A 17,393-nucleotide genomic window follows, 5' to 3' on the forward strand; every position below is an offset into this window, starting at 1 on the left:
AACTTGAGGACATAAGAAACATTTGGTGGCTGCAGAAGTGCTTTACATGTGGGCTCTATGGGGCTTACACACGGAGCAGTTAGAACCGGGACCCTGGGATGTCAGATGGAATCTTCAGTTTGTATGTAATTACATACAGATGGGGGAGGTGCGTGAAGCGGCTCTTTTGTTTCTTAATCATCTGAAATATGTAGCCAGCCAGCCAGTAGCACTAAGGGTCATAAACTGATGGGAAACAGGAAATCCAAGGTAGATGTTTAGAATGCCTCTGCTCAGGCATTGTTTGTTTGTTTCTGTTGCTGGTTTTGAACCGGAGGCCTCTGTGGTCATTTTTCGATAAGTGAGCATCTAACTGGCAGGTGTGGTGATCACGCAGTTTGCCCGTGGAGATGAACAAGGGTTGTGGATGTATTGCTTCCTGTCAAGAGAAGGCAGTGTCTCAACCATCCCTGTAAACTTCTCAACCATCCCTGCCAACTTCCTCCACACCTTTTTTTTTTTTTTTTTTTTTTTTTTTGGTCAATTAAACTGAGACCTTTAATGTTACTTTAATGTAAAATTGTATATTTTTTACTGTGACATACTTTATTAATCTTAAGTAATTAGTGCTTAAGCCTTCAGAACTGTTGGTATTAAGAGTAGGATGTTAAAAGTGGTGTTAAACAACAATGCTAACTCATTCCCACCCACTCAGCTGTAGTCAGGGACAGACGAATAGTTCTGTGAGCAGCTTCTCGCTTGCCCCTGACATTAAATCCTTGGTGTGTTCAAAGAATAAATAAAGAAAAATTGAAGCTGGTTCAAGGTTAGAGTCATATCCTTGAAAACTTAAAAAATTTTATTAGGAAATTAATATTAGCCTTTTTCATTCTGGTTGAAAGAAAATTATTAAAGGATTAGTTGAGTGTGAAATTGAATAGTTCTTTGCCCCTGCATACTAAAGAGGTAGGCTGGGGAACTTGACACATTTAACAAGTTTCTCTCAAGGTTTTGATTTGGAAAAAACAAATTCAACATTTCCTTTGGGGAGTCTGCCCTTGTCACTTGCTGCATGGATCGGATGATGTAGGTTAGTGTCTGATTTTGGAATCCCAATGAAATAACTTTCAAACAATTTGTCCCCGTGATTAAAGGTGGAATGGTATCCAATTTCCCCCATAATCCTTCAGTTTAAGCTCATAAATTGTAGGTGAATGTGGAATGAAATCATCTGTGATATATTATGTTCATTTACCAAATGAGCTCTTTTGATGTTGCCTGTTTTTATGTAAAACATGTTCTTAAACTAATAAAGTAATATCTCTTGGTGTACAAACTATTTACAGTACCCTTTGCTGCTGGACCAGCTCTTTGGTTTACATTGCCATGGTGGAGTTAAAACTCTCCTATTGGTTCAACTCAGAATTGACACATGCAGTCCGAAGAGGAATAAGCCAGCTGTGTTCTGGGTTGGGGGTGAGGTATTCTCTACATGAGGCTTTAAAAATTAGTCATGCAGTCAGAATGTGGCTTTCCCACATGTCCCCTGCAGCACAGTATGTAATTCATGAGCATAATTCAAAAACAACTATTCCAAAAATGTCCCTTTTCATATACTACCTCCCTGGCTTGGCCAGTGACTTGGACAAACACAGAGAAATCAAATGCTGTTCAGCCTTGTTTTAATCCTTCAACTTACGTGCACAAGCTCTCCTGAGAAGAGGTCTATTTCAGCTGCTAGCCTGTAATTAGCTGCCATTTTGTTTCCCTTCCCCGTTAGGTGTTCCATGATCAGCTTTAACCTTAGATAAAATCTCAAGGCTGTACAATGGGTGAAAGTTCTTTCCTGTTGAGGTTTCAGTGCCAAGAGATGGACAAGTCAGCCAGCAAGAGTGATCATTGGCTCCCTGGTGTCACCTTTATGAAGGTGTCAGAGTATCTCTTAAACTCTTGTAAAATCAGCTGTCGCCTTCCCGGCCACCCATGGGCTGTTGAAGTCCTTGTTCTCCCCTTTGCTCTCCATAGAGAAGTCACTGGGCCTCGTCTAGATTCTTCTGGCAATTTTCTTAAAACAATGACCAAAGCAATTGCTGTCTAGGGACCATTATCTTGTTTTATGAAACTGGTGAGCTTGCCAAAAATCTACCATTCAAAACTTTAGGGGGAAAGCCTCAGTCACAACTCTGGCGTTGAGGATGACAGAGCTGCCACACAGAGCTGGAAAGGAACAGCCTTCCAGACCTGGCCGAAGGCTGCTGGACTAGGGAGCTGGAAAGATGGTACATGATGTGCACATAGTGGGTAGTTAGGAAGACAGAGGTAAACAGGCCATGAGAAACGGGTACAGAAGCATCAAGGAAGCTTCCAGAACACATCTCCTGAACAAAATAAGAAAGCCTTTTCTCTGTCTTTAGTTGTAGCCAGGTCCTGTCTCCTCAAAGAGGGGCTAAGACAAGCTACAGGGCCACACCCAACCAGCTGGAACAGCCAGATCCATGCTGGCCATCAGCACTGTGACAGATGTCCAAGCCAGCTTGCCTGCTCTTCAGATCATTCATTCAAGTGTTTTTTGAGTGAGAGCCAGAATCATGGATGGCATTTCATTTGGGCCTAAAAAAATACTGTGCATTTTATTATTTTATTTTATTGCTATGGTCCAGAAGACTCATAAAACAAGAAAGTATGCAGAACTAACAAAGATGCCATTTATTGGGACTCCTTGGTTCAACATTCAGGTGACTTGTGTCTACACCTAGCCTTGTATGTTTTCAGCAACTTTGCTTCTTGAAAAGGGGTGTCTGCCATCTGCTCTTATGATGGCACATACACCCCATGGTTCTCTTGGCATAGCTCCTGAGCTCTGAGGTAGAAGGCATCCCAGAGTTCTCTCTCTGCCATCTGGAATTAGCATAACATTTTAAACTTTTAAACCTATATTAATACTGCAATACGTCTATCAGTTCAACAAGCTTCACCAAGACCTACTATGAGAGAGACCTACTATGAAAGAGAAATGCATAGTTTAAGCTAAAGGAAACCATATTATTTCTGTACAAAAGACCCTCATTCTAGCAAGAAATAGTAATCTGCTACTCTTTGGTCATCGTGTGTAGCTATTGATTTATTGCTCACAGATGGCCAAACACCAGTCTGTCGGGGGCACTCCTTACCAGCTTGTGACTGGCTCCCAGCATGTGTAGACAGAGAAGGCTGCCTGCAGTTCAGCCATCAGCCACAGGTAACTAGACCTGTGGTCCACACATGCTATTAGAAAGAAGAAAAGGAGATAGTGAGGAAAGAGAGAGCTTATGAAACTAAAGGCAGAAAAGACACAGCCTTATCTCCTGGGGTGTCTTAGGGGTAGTTAAAAAGGAAGTGTTGATCGCTTGTTGCATTCTTCAAAAGCAATTCCTGAGGGATCCTCTGGGTGAGTGTCTGAACTTAACAAAGTTCTTGGCCCCATACACATTCTTCATCCAGCAGAAGTTCAGCATGGGACCCCACATCCCCACCCAGTGTGAGTCATGTATTCTCACCTCTTTTCTGGTGTTTGTGTGTATGTGTGTATGTATGTATGTGTGTTATGTGTGTGTGTGTATGTGAGAGGGGTGTGTGTGTGTGTGTGTGTATGTGTGTGTGTTATGTATGTGTATGTGTGTATGTGAGAGAAGGGGGAGTGTGTGTGTTTATGTGTGTGTATGTATGTGTGTTGTGTGTGTGTGTGTATGTGAGAGAAGGGGGGAGTGTGTATGTGTGTGTGTGTGTTAATGAGGTAGGAATGAACGAACCTGTGTTTTATGACAGACTGCTGCTATTAAACATATTAAACCTCATAAATTTGTCGCTATGCAATAAGTTATAAAATGGTAGGATGACACCACATCTTTGTCTATGTTTCTGGCATAGCATCTTCAGGACACTGGGCTGACTTCCTTAAGAGCCATCTTGCTCCACTTCCTCCTGGTCCAGTCCTGAGATGGGACTTGTCTTGTCTTCATGCAGTCATGTAGCTGTGAGAAAGAGAAGGGGAGGATGAATGGATGGATGGATGGATGGATGGATGGATGGATGGATGAATGGATAATGGATGGATGGATGGATGGACAGATGGATGGACAGATGGATGAATGGATATGAATACAAGTTAAAGCAGCTGCAACTGGGTTCAAGAAGGTTCAAAAGTTGAGAAAAAGTCTGCATAGATAAGCTAATGAACTAGACCAAGAAATGGGTCTGGAACAGGAAATAGGTCAGGTCTAGGTACACACAGATGGATGGGCAGGCACAGTAGGCTGCTCTAACCTGCAAGGGAATGGCATGGGGGAGGAAGGCTAATTGATCCAGTAGGTGAGTCTGTGGTACTGGAGGCTCACAGATAGCAGACAGTAGGTTGGTGTGCAGTCATGGCATTGACGTGTTTGGTGTCCATCTCCTTATAGAGCCCAGGTGGAAGAGGTGCACTCTGTCTCTAGTCCAGCATGTCAGTTAAGTTCAGGGGCTTGCTTTTCTTCTATACTATTAATGCACCTAAGTGCCTCTACAATCTCAGTCAATCTACTTCCAATAAATGTACAGAGCAGCTCCCTTTCTATTCCTGCGAATAAGCCATACCCTTGTACACTGGGCAGGTGGTGTCTGGCAGATGGTTCAGTTTCTGGGTCCACCAGAGGCTGCAGTCTTCCTTTGCCTTCCAAATGGAATTAAAATAAAATTTTTAAAAAGTTTGTAAAATGCAGTTTCCCAAGGAAAAGCACCACAGAGAAGCTAGAATAGTGCACAGCCTGGTCTCAGTGCAAACTGCTCTCTGGGCTACAGCAGAGGGCAGCCTCCCAGGCAAACGAAAGACCCAGCCACATGCAACCCCTTCCCAAGCACAATGCCCTGCTTGCAAAGGTCATGGCTCTCTTCCCATGGAAAAAAATGTTCTTCTCTCATAGGTTGTTTCTCTTCCCTTTGGAAGAAAGGGAGGAAGAGAAAGAAGATGGAAAAGAGGAAGTGAAGGAGGAAGGGAGGGAGGGAGGAAGAGAGGGAGAGAGGGAGGAAGGAAGGGAGGGAGGGAGAAAAGGAGGCCCACTGACCCTGAAAATCAGTTTCTCCTACCTTCTTCCTAGACAAATCCACATTGTCACCTTTCCTTGATAGCAGGGTGATAATTAATGTTCTCCCCAAGAGAGGTTTCATTTTTCCATCAGAATCACCTATTAATTTGCTGGGTTCTCCTGATTAAGAGGTGAGCCTGGCGGTGTGGGCTCATCCTTCTGCAGACCCTTTCATTTAAGCAACTAAATCGAGGTCCCAACCAAACCAGACATTTTCAATTTCCTCTCTCACCATGTGGATGTTCCCACATCCTTTAATAACATTCTGAAGTCAGCTCCTGTCTCCCTGAACAAGCTGATTTTGCTTCATAAAAGCCCCTCTTGCTCCCTCCTACTTCCTCCAGAGAGGAAGGTAACAGTTTGCATTGGTGCCTGGAAATGGAACCTGAAGACTCCCTGCAAGCGAGAGGACCTCATGCTGCCATGAGTATCTACCCACCGATCCAAAGTCTCCCTCTCGCCGGGTGCTTCCTCTCACTGACATCGCTTCACCATGCTGCCACAGAGCCGTCTGACAATAGAACCTTCCCTTCTCAATATATTAGCACAGGAAAGCATCAGATAAGAACCCAAGGATGAGGAAGCAACCATCACCTGTCTTCCTGTTTGCCCAGAAATACATTCAGGTGAGCGGGAGAGACCTAAGCAGGCCTCCAGACTTCAGCAAGCAAGTGCCAGGGCTGTATCTGTCCACCGACAGGTTTTGAGAAGCCTCTGTGTCAGATGCCTGTAGCAGGACTTTCTGTACAGGATGGAATTTTCCAGGTGAGACAGGGTCCAGCATGTCATGCAATCAAGTCAAGAATTCCACTGTCGGCTTGTGTCCCCTCCCTGGGCCTGTTTCGTCTCATCTGGGTTCCCTCTGCACTCTCCCCAAAGGGGCATCTGCTACCTAAAAATTACTTGGATTAACAAATATTTGTGTAGATGAGTATAGTTGTGTAGGCAAAGGAGTCTGCACATATACACATGTGTGTTATATGCTGTGATGAGCACCTGTGTGGGCCAGCATCCCACAGTGTCGGCACTCAGCATCGCTGGGGACATTCCTACTCTGTCCTGGAGTGCCTCTTAGCAGACTGTGGGAACTTGGGATGGAGCTGCCGGCCAGAGCTGGCCCATCGTGCTACATCATTCACAGCAGCACACAGGCAGCTGCAGACCTGAGCGCTCAAGGCCTGCTGTAAATCAGGAGGGTAGGGTCTGTGGCTGGGAAGGAAAACCCGGCTCCTTTCTTCCAATCAAGCTGTGAGGTGTTCTGGGTGAGGGGAGGTCTGTGTCTCCCGGCCTTCTTCCACACGCCCAAGCTCTTCACAGATATCTGATGTGAACGGCTGCCTGATGGCTGTTGGCATCTTAAAAATGTTTATATGTGAACTCCCCAGACCATTACCTCTCCTCCACACAGGGCCCACTTGTGCAGCCAGCCAGTTACCCTCGTATTGACTTTCTTTTTCCTGTTGATATGACTGACAGGAGAGTCTCTGCTGGGAAGTGCACCCCCCAACCCCCATCTCTGGAGAGCAGAGGGGCCTTGCCTTGTCCTGTATCTGTGAGACAGAGAACATCAGTGGGGCCCAAGAAGGGACTCATTTTGTGTAACAGATGCAAACCCAAGGCAAGCTTTTGAAATTCCATGGGCAGACATGCCTTTTCCGCTTCGTTTGTTTGTTTGTTTGTTTGTTTGTTTGTTTTCAGGCCAAGAATATAAAGAAAGGCTTCAGCACGCTTCTCAGGTTCAAAAATCACATTGAACTTAGTCCCACATGGTGATCCTGCTGGCTAGACAGCTGAGGCAGAAATCTTGCATGGTTATCAGACAAGCAGAAAACTAGTTAGAGACCATGTGGTACTCTGGAGGCCGTGAGGTTGTCGTCATTATTGCTGTGGTAGTTTGAAGAAATCGACAGACATGTGGATTTGCACACTTGGTTCCTGGTTGGCATTGCTGTTTGGAGAGGTTAGGAGGTACAGCCTTGCTGGAGGAAGCCCAGCATTGGGGAGGGCAGGCTTTGAGGGTTTAGTTTAGCCTCACCCCACTTCCCAGAATTCTGCTCTGGCCACCTCCTGCCCCACCCACAGATCACTGGGGCCTCTCGGGCAGAAATAAACTCTTGACTCTCTGAGTTGCTTTTGATCGTGGTGTTCTGTCAGAGCAACAGAAAATAACTCACAAAATTATCCGACAGAAACAAACATACTCAAGGGAGGCAAGGGTTATTTGGAATCATGATTCTAAAAGGACTCATTCCTTTTGGTGAGTTGGGCATGGCAAAGTCTGTGGCAACAGAAGCTTATGGTGGGGGTGCCTCACGTGACAGGACCAGAAAACAGGGAGATGCTAAAACCAAGGCAGGCTTATCTCCAAAGACCCAGTCCTAAAGGCCTACTTCCAGCAGCTAGACCCCACTGCCTTCGGGTTTCCACAGGCTCTCAAACAATGCCACCAGATGGGGGCCATATGTTCAAAGTATGAGTTTATGGGGGATGAGTCAGACCAAGCAGAGGACCTAAAAGTGGCAGCAGTGATAAGGGTGGAGAGCACTAAATGCTCTCAGGAACTACAAAGCAGACAACAGTGATCACCAGCAGTTAGCACTATTACCTGGGGAGTGTGTGTGTGTGTGTGTGTGTGTGTGTGTGTGTCTGCACATGTGTGGAATTCGAGCCTAAAGCAGGTTGAGAGGGGAAAGAGATTATTGGGAAATCTGGTGTCAAGGGAAGCTGAGGCAAAGACCATGAAAGAACACTGTTTACTGTGCTGTTCCCAGGCTCATGTTCAGCTCCTCAAACATCTCAGATGCATCTGCCTAAGAAGGGTGCTGCCACAGTAATCTGGGCGCTCCTATGTAATTAGTCAAGAAAATGTCCTCTGAGCAATCTGATGGAGACAAATCTTTAAGGTTCCCTATTTCCAACAAGTTGGCAGCTGAAGCTAGCTATAACAGGCGTGGCCTTTGAACACACTGATCTAGGAGCACTTGGGAGGAGAAAGTACCAACAAGTTCAGGCTGGACATGGTGATTTAGGAATGGAATCCAACAGTGGTCATGGAAACCCTAAAGACTGGGCACCATCCCCAGTAGCACATATATGGTAGAGAAGAGATTCTACCCCTCTGGGATTCCCTGGCAGGAGACCCCGAAGACAGAAAAGACATCATACACATCAGAAACCACAAGTCCAAATAAAATGTGGGGGCTCAGCAGAGGGCGTGTCAGAGAATCTGATTGTGTGAAAGTCAGCTGAGTTATTTTGGAAGGTAGAAAATGAGGTTGAAGAAATAAATACCAGTCAAGAGGGGAATGTCAAAGCTATTTACTGAGCTTGCTATATGAGGGAATGAGCCACCAGCACTGCATTGGAACAGAGATTCAAAGGCAGACAGGGGTGGGGAACTTTGCAATGGTTTTTCAGTCCACTCTATAGGGGTATCATGATGCAGGCTGCCTACAGTGTGAGAGATGCTGGGGAAATTGGAGATGAGCTGGCTGGAAGTGGGGCATCCAATGGGATTTATTAAGGGGTACATTTGGCTTGGTGCCCAAGGTAGAGACAGAGATGAAAATTAAAGAAGCTTCCAGTATTACTCAGATTAGTTGCCAACTCATGAACATTTGGTTGAATACTCTAGAAGTTACTCTTAAGATGCTAGGATTGTGACTAGAGAAAGCAACCTAGCTTCGTGTAGATCTGGCTTTATAGCAAGCTGGCTTTCTGGGCAATTTATTATAGTTATGTATTAATGTAGTTTCCTTGACATGAAACTGTGGGTCACGTGTCAGAGTCTGTTTTTTATTTTTTTTCAATACATTCTAGCCAGTATCCATTTAATCTTTCAGGATACACACTAGATTAGTCTCCTGGGGGCTTGGTAAAAATTGCAGACATGCTGTTGGGACAGAAAAGGAGACAACAATCCTGCAGCAAAAGGTAGGTTAATAAGAGAAAGATGATCAGGGTTTCGTGTGACATGGGAGCTTCAGGCTGAAGATCCAAACCTCTACGATATACTGTCAATGAAGCATGAGCATTGTGAAGTTCTGTGGGAGGAGCAGTTGCTAGGGCATTCGGGGTGGGGGGAGGGGCATCACCAGGGCCTGCGTGCTCAGATCACTCCTGGCCTCTTTGTACAATAGTTCTTCTTTCTAGGTGTACAGACTTTCTTCTGGAATAAGGGGGTGCTATGACCTTCAGTTAAACAGAGTTGATCTGAGAAAACTTACAGAAATTTCTCTTACACAGAAAGGTGGGATAACGCTGTAGTAAACTCTGCTGGCTTTATGGCTCATTTGGGGAGAGAAAATAAGCAAAAATCAACTCTCCATGCCTCCTGAATTTTACAGTCGAAAGGTATGTTAAATGTGGGACAACCTCACAAATAAAGCAGCGATCACAATGAGTAAGAATCAGAAAGTGAGATATTCTGAGAGAGTCTATGAGTGTTGCTTAGTGGAGCCATGGCGGTCAGGGAAGTCTTCCACTGAGCCCTGAACTAGACTTCAGATGAGTGTGGAGCTGAAGAGGGAGAAGGAAGCAAGATCTCTTTGGCACTGATCTCTGGGGAGTTTGGAGAAGGAATGGGCAGACCAGGTGGGTCTGGGGAGCTAAGAAGTTATTTATCTTTATCCCTGGGGTGAGGGGAAGTCACTGAGGGGCTTTAAGCAGGAGGTAGGGCTGATGTAGCAACATTCCCTTTTCTCAAAGAACACTCTGGCTGCAATCTAGAAAGGTAGGGAAACAGTGTTGGGGAAGCAGGGTGAACAGTGATGCCAACAAAATGTGTCCCCAGTGGGTGAAGGCTGGGGGAGTCAGAGAGGGAGAGAGACAGTCAGAGAAGACAGAAAGACAGGGACAGAGAGACAGAGAAAGACAGAGGCATTGACATACAGGGAGACATTGAAACACAGAGAGAAAAAAGTCAGAGGCAGCGGGGCAGAGAGACATAGGTAGAGAGACAGCGGCAGAGACAGAGAGACAGAGTCAGAGACAAAGAGACAGAGAAAGACAGAGAGACAAACAGAGAGAAAAAAGTCAGAGGCAGCGGGGCAGAGAGACATAGGTAGAAAGACAGAGGCAGAGACAGAGAGACAGAGTCAGAGACAAAGAGACAGAGAAAGACAGAGAGACAAATTAGATGGAGGGCTTTGCCAGTGTTTGCATGTTCTTATCTTCATCAAAGCCAGAGTTGAGAAGAAAGACCAGGAGGAATGGAAGAAGTGAAGCACGGGGCGGCACTAGAGGACTGTAAGGACCCAGGAGTTGCGCCTGTCTAAACTTTTAAGCATGTTCTTCAAAGGATTTTAAAAGATTAAGGGAAAGTGTTTTGGTATATTTATTTTTATCTAAAAAAGTTTCTTTAGTAGGCAGGATTATAAAGTGGCTTATGGAATGAACTATACAGGTTTACCAGGTGATAAGACTAAAAAAAAAGAAAAAATACTGGATCAAAAGGGTCAAAGGAACTCTTATTAGACTAGGTCACACAGAGTGTGTTTTTACTGTAAATGTGATTTTTAATCCTGTCTGTGCATTTCTTTTCAAAAAGAGATTTTATAGTCTTTTGTAGGCAACTTTTTTTTTTTTCCTTTTTGCAGCTCCTGGTTTATGAGATGAGGATTTCTCTTCCAATGTTCTGTTAATTTCTAATCTTCCCGTTCTGTCTCAGGAGGAAAGGCACCACCCCAGGAGTGCCAGTAGAAGATGAGGAAAAAAGAGGCTAGAAGCTATTGTTGAAAGTGACTCGAACAAGCTGGACATGGTGGTGCACACCTTTAATCCTAGCACTCGGAGGGCAGAAGCAGGAGACATTTTGAATCTCTGAGTCTGGTCTACAAAGCAAGTTCCAGGATGACCAGGGATATACAGATAAACCCTATGTGGAAAAACAAAAACAAAACAAAGACTTGAACATGAGGGGTTTTGCTTTTGTTTGTTTCTCTGTGTAGCCTTGTCTGTCCTGGAACTCACTCTGTAGATCTTAGAGTGATCTTGATCTAAGTAGATTGTAGATCTAAGTGCCCTTGAACTCAGAGATCCACCTCCCTCTGCCTCTGTGAGGCTGGAATTTAAGGCATGAGCCGCAACCACACCTTGCAGATATGGTGGGTTTAATCCATAGTGATCAGCTTCTCCTGCTTACAGATGTGGGTGTGCCCCATCTCCGAGACTAGTGGTTGAGACCATGGAAGGACACAGTGACTAACTTTAATTACATTATTTTTATGTGACATTGAAATACCCAAGAGACTCAAATATGCAGTAGGATATTAATCAGCAAATCGGAAGAGTTTCAAATGTAGTAGTATTGATTGTCTTGTTGCTTTGCAAACTACCTGGAAAGGTAACTTAAGGAGGGAAGGGTTTACTGTAGCTCAGAGTTCAAAAACAGGCTTGTCATGGTGGAGGGGGGTCTCAACAACACATGTGTGAAGCAGTTGATTGCAAAGAGAAAAACAAGCAGAGATTTAGTAATGCCTCATATACACATAGGTGATGTCCAACAAAAAAAAAAAAAAAAAAAAAAAAAAAATGGGTGAGTTTCAAAGTGGCTTAGAGTTCATGTTCAAATCCCATTTTCTCCTACAGTGAAGGAAGGTGTGAAGAAGGGGCAGTTCCAGAAGCAGCCAAGTCGAAAGCACGTTGTGTCTCTGCTTCTTTCTCCATGGGTGAGACTTGGGCTCAGTGTTTACACAAGAGTTAAACAGACAGATGCTTTTTTCCCATTCAACACAGTGCTAGGTTTACAAATGGCCTTTTGTTCTTGTTCACTCTTGTTTGGTTTTAGGATGACATTTTGTTTATTTTTATGCATTGGGATGTTAATCCTGATTATATTTTTGTTTTTGTTTTAATGAATGGAAAGAATACTAAGAAAACGATATTGCAGAAAACTGGTCCCTCAAGGCACACAAAAGGAAGGAGCAAGTCAGCTATAATTTTCATAACAGGAGTACAAAGTTACCAACAAAATAAAAACTATACTAAAAATGACAGAAAGGGCAAAAATCCTGTCCCTCCTAAGGTTTAAGTTATGTTAGGGCTTCAGACACAATATCCCAAATACAGAAGCTTGACATACTGAATATTTTACGCTTAAGGAAATGGAGAAAGTCAGAGGAGCAGAAAGTTCACTCTCTGATCTGCCTTTCTCCCCTGAAGCAGTTCATAAAATAGGTCATAAGATCACAGAGAGGGCGTCTCCTTCTGCTTGGAAGTCAGTGGCAAGAACGCTTTAGTCAGCATCGTTCCATCAAACCCTCTGCCAGTCACACCCTGCACAGCGCCCCATGAAAGTCATTCCCCCTGAATCTTTCGGTCTTAGCTTCTGAAGTCTTCTATGCAACATAAGTGTTTCATTCAATACATATTTATGGTTTTTAAGTTATAAGAGTATCTACCATAAATGGATGGAGAGAGGTCTCTTTTATCCCTGTATCTGCTTTAATGTGAATATACTATAAACACACATGTATCGCTCTCATTGTGTTTTGGATACCATCAGTAGTTGCTATGTGTTAGACTTTGAAAACCCACCTCAAATCAATCATTGTGATTTAGGTCACTATTTCATGGGCTCACCATTTTCCAGGGTTCATCTGAGAGGTGCACTTGGCCATCTGCCTGTCAGTGAGGCAGCCGCACCTCTTACGATGGAGCTAGCGGGGTTGGCTGTTCCTCCTGCTTACCAGGCTACCTCACAAGGCAGATTTCCACGGCCAGGAAAGGAAGTACACCAGTCTCTTGAGGTCCAGGCTCAGAACCCGATCGTCATTCCTGCCATAGAAGGTTGATCAAAGCAAGCTGTAATGCCAGGCAAGATTTAAGGGGTAGAGAAAGAGAAGACCTACAGAACTACATTGAAAACAGATGTGGCTACAAGGAAGAGAGTAACTGCAAACAATCTACCACGTCATCAGTTGTAAGACATACCATTGTTACATGATCTGTAACTCTAGGAAAACACTGTCCATGGAAGAGAGACACCGGTGATTGTCAGATACATTTCAATACTAGAGATATTTAAGTTTTAGGAAATATATATGTCATAAATCAGCGAGATACACCCATTAGAACATCATAAATTCTAGCTGAGAAAATCTATAACTGGATGAGGTGATCAGATGTGCGGGGAGTAGGGGAGATGGGGTCAGCCAGTGCCAAGGCAGACTTCACTGGGAAGAGCGGCACCAAGGCTACAACACCTGGTAGAGGTCTGCAGAGGCTTTGGAGTAAAACAACAGTAAAATCTAGAGGAATCTGCCTGTCCATTCACAACATGGAGATTGTGTTGAAGGAGGAGAGAGAAGAAAGAGAAGGTATCTCTGCCCATCAGATAAAACCCAAAACCAGCTGTAAATGGCAAAGAACTTTATTTGAGATCTCAAATATTGTCATTTTAGAGACTTGGGTTCAAATAGCTCTGGTTCCGTGTTCCAGATTTTAGGATTTTACTGCTGGGAACAGACACCAAGGCATCTCTTATATGGACCATTTAATTGGGGCTAGCTTGCAGATTATCACAGAGAACAACAGCTGGTCAAGGGGCATAAAGCAAGTGACTGTTGACCATCCATCCCCACACTCAAGGCAAGAGGAGTTTTCTTCTTTCTGTGAAGACAAGTCTTGGTGAACTCCCAGAAAAGAACAGATCAGAATCAAGGGCCTCCGATGGCTGTCAGGAACCAAACACAGGATTAATTACTTTTCTCACCTCTGTAAGAAAATACCTGAATCTAGGAAGGAGGTGCCAGGGATGGATGGGGCACGTGGGCTCACAGTTTCAGAGAATCTGCCCACCACAGTGAGGAAGTGTGTGAGAAGCCCCTAACTCTTGGGTGAATCCAAAAGTTGAGAGGCTATGGACCAGAACAAAGACAAGCTTCCAGTGACCATTTTCTAGACAGGCTCCATTTGCCAACGTTTCTATAAATGTCTAAAAGAGTGCCACTGTGTAGAGACCAAGTGTTCACACATAAGGATGGGGGAGGGGCATTTCTCCTTCAATCATAGCAGTGTCTGTGTTCTTGGAAGTCTGCACATCCACAAGTCGAAGGGTCAGAGTACCTGACTGAGACCCGCCACCTGTACATCTCTGCCTGCATCTGCTTCAGCTTTGTCCTGTCTAATATCCTGTACAGCAAGCGGGCTAATCTAAGTAAATTGTTCTCTGGGTGCTAACTAAGCCTGAGCAAAGAATCATGGGAGCTTTGCTTTTTAGTTCATCTGAACCACAAGTCACTGCTTAGAACTTGTGACTGTCATCTGAAGTAGTGGGGGGGGGGGGGCAATCCTACTGGACTAGGCCCCTAAGCTATAAAATCTAATGCTATCTCCAGATAGAATGTCTCAGAATTTAATTGAATTTGGGGCAGCCCCTTGTGTTCCCTAGACAGTTACTTAATAGGGCATAGAGGGTGACCCACACACAACATTGTCACAGAAATACACCGTGCTGAGAGTAAAAGGTACAAAAACAGCTTCGTTTCCCACATACTTTATGTTCTCATAGCAAAAGTAGTATCATAATTATCAAGTATTGCCTTAGTATAGATGCATGGATTAGAACTTTTAGGACAGTTCCTATGTATTTATGTTTATATGTGTACAGTGGCACACACATGTATGTACACATGTGCAGGTCAAACATGTCTGTTCCTCAAGATAGCCAGCTAGCCTGATTTTTCAGAATGGATCACTCAGACACTAGGAGCTTATCAGTGAGGCTGGGTAGAGGACCCAGGGATCTTCCTGTCTGCCTCCTGAGAACCGAGGCCATATGTATGCACAGTGTGCCTGGGTTTTTACGTGGGTTTTAGGGATTGACTAATGTGCCTATTTGTAAAACCCTTACCCGGCTGAGCTTCCCCCTTTCCCAATGCAGCCTGTGTGTTTCTAATATGATTGATACTTGTAGTAAAATGCTTGTTCCAAAGTCATACTTCACTTGATGTTTTCATCTCAATGAACATCTATTTTCTTGCACCCTTGGTTAGGGTCATGCTCAGTCAGGGACTGAGATTAGGGCAAATATTTCTTGGGCTGAAAATAATTTAGTCCTCCAAACACCAGAAATTGAAGAAATGTGACTATTCCCTCCACCATTGTACTGTTTGCCTTCTTAGGGCATCTGACTACATTCTCGAAATTATGCCAGGAAGGTGCCAAGAAATGAAGTCAGGATCAAAAGGCTAGTGGCCACATCAAGGTATATAAATCCTGAAGCCAATATTTTGCATACCTAGGACAGACAGACATTCCTAAATATATTTGAACTCACAGAGAGTCATAGAACACTGTGGGTGGTCAGGGATGGCCAAGAACAAAGATTAAAACAAGAAAGCAAAAAAAAAAAAAAAAAAAAAAAAAAAAACCAGTCTCACAGAAATCTAACAACAGCCCCACCCTCTGGGGAATGGACAGAATCTGCAGAGCATTCCAGGTTAAGTATGACCAGGAAGGGACAGCCAGCAAGACTATTGTTACTTTAGAAGCCACTGAGGAGTTTGAGATCAGAGGCTCTGTCGTCCTTCCTCAACTCTACAGAGGGAAGAAATGAGATCACGAGTTTTACAGGAGAGAAGTAATGGAGTAACTATAGCTGTTGACACCTGGCCAGTGATACTGAGAGAGTCATTATTGGTGCCTAATCCCCAAGCTGGGAGGACTGGGAGAGGAGGAAGATGTGTATGAAAGTCACCCTTACCCCTCCAAGGCTTTCTGGGCTTTCCAAGGGCAATAGGCAAGAGCACGCATGATCAAAGAAATACTGCACTGCACATTGGCAGGTATTGAAACACCAGATTAGCCAAGAGCTGCAGTGAGGTCACAGTTAAATATGTTAGTCTATGGCAAAAGTTCTGTGCATTAGTTTGCTGTTATTGTAACAAACTACCTGAGGTCATCAGCATACAAGAAGGATTTGTGTTGGCTCATGCTATAGTTTTGTCTGTTCTATTGGGGTTTTTTGTTTGTTATTTTGTTTTGTTTTGTTTTGTTTTGTTTGGGGGGATTTTTATTAATTTTGGTATGTGACAATTTCACTAATATATTTCCGTTAAGACAATAACTGCCCCTCTTATCCCTCCAACATCCCTACTTACTTTCCAACATCCTTGTTAGCCCCCTGCCCCCAAGGGGTTCATACTTTGGGGATGATTTTGTGACTAGAGACGATCTATGTGGCCATTGAAGTGGGACTATTTATTGTAGCCTGGTGTGGTCATCAGTGGGTACAAACCTGAAGGTGATGATTCCTTTCTCTGAGTCTGTCAGCATCAAATAGTTCAGCAGTGAAGGGAAGGGAAGCCTGAACCCCTCCTCCAGCCACGCCTGACTGATAGCAGGCCCCATTTTTGCACAGACACAGTATAAGCATGCCCTCTGCAGCTTCTGTGATTTCCTAATTGCAACGGCTGCATCGAGCACAGAAGATGGTATCTCCATCCCTTCTGCAAAGCAGTCAGCTCTTACATTCTTTCTACCTCCTCTTTGTGACGGCCCCTAAGCCTTGCTTAGGGATGAGCATTCGTCTGTCACTGATTCTCACCTGTGAGTGTGAGTCTCCATTCACCATCGTTCGCTAGAAAGAGGCCTCTCTGACTACGGCAGGAACACCATTCGGCTTGGACAATGTGTTCAGAAGGTAGATCGATGCTTAATATGTTTAATTTAACTGAACAATAGTACTCAGTTTCCCCCAGGGCCATGATTTTCTGGGGACAGTAATCCCCCTTGCCATGAGATGCACCACGGAGCAGAATGTGAGCCAGGTTCTTCCCTGCGAACTGGGAAAACATACTAGGTATTTTCCTTTCTATAATTTCTCAAGAAAGATTAAAAAACAAACTACTTTTGTATTTTGCTTTTTAAGTTTATTATAGTGATGGCTGGAAAGATGGCTCAACAGTTAAAAGTGTCCCTTGAAAGCACAAATACCCGAGTTCAATTCCCAGAGCCCACATCAGAAACCAGTCACAGTGATGCACTTATAATTTCAGCAGTGGGGAGGCAGAAGTAGGTGGATTTTTAATGCTTACTGGCCAGCCATCCTGTCCTACTTGAAGCAAAGAGCAGACCCATCTCAAAGCAAGGTAAATGGTGTCTAAGTAATGACACCCAAGAGTTCCTCTGGTGTCATACCTACCTCTACACACACACACACACACGCACACACACACACACACACACACCAACACATGCAAATATTCACACACATACATCCTTAAAGCAATAGACAACATATTTTGCTACAGAGTTACACGCCTTTTCTCAGGTCTCATGTTCTGGGAATTGAGAGGGGGAAATTAATCCTTT

This window comes from Micromys minutus (assembly GCF_963924665.1).
Source record: "Micromys minutus genome assembly, chromosome: 15".
Lineage (NCBI taxonomy): Eukaryota > Metazoa > Chordata > Mammalia > Rodentia > Muridae > Micromys > Micromys minutus.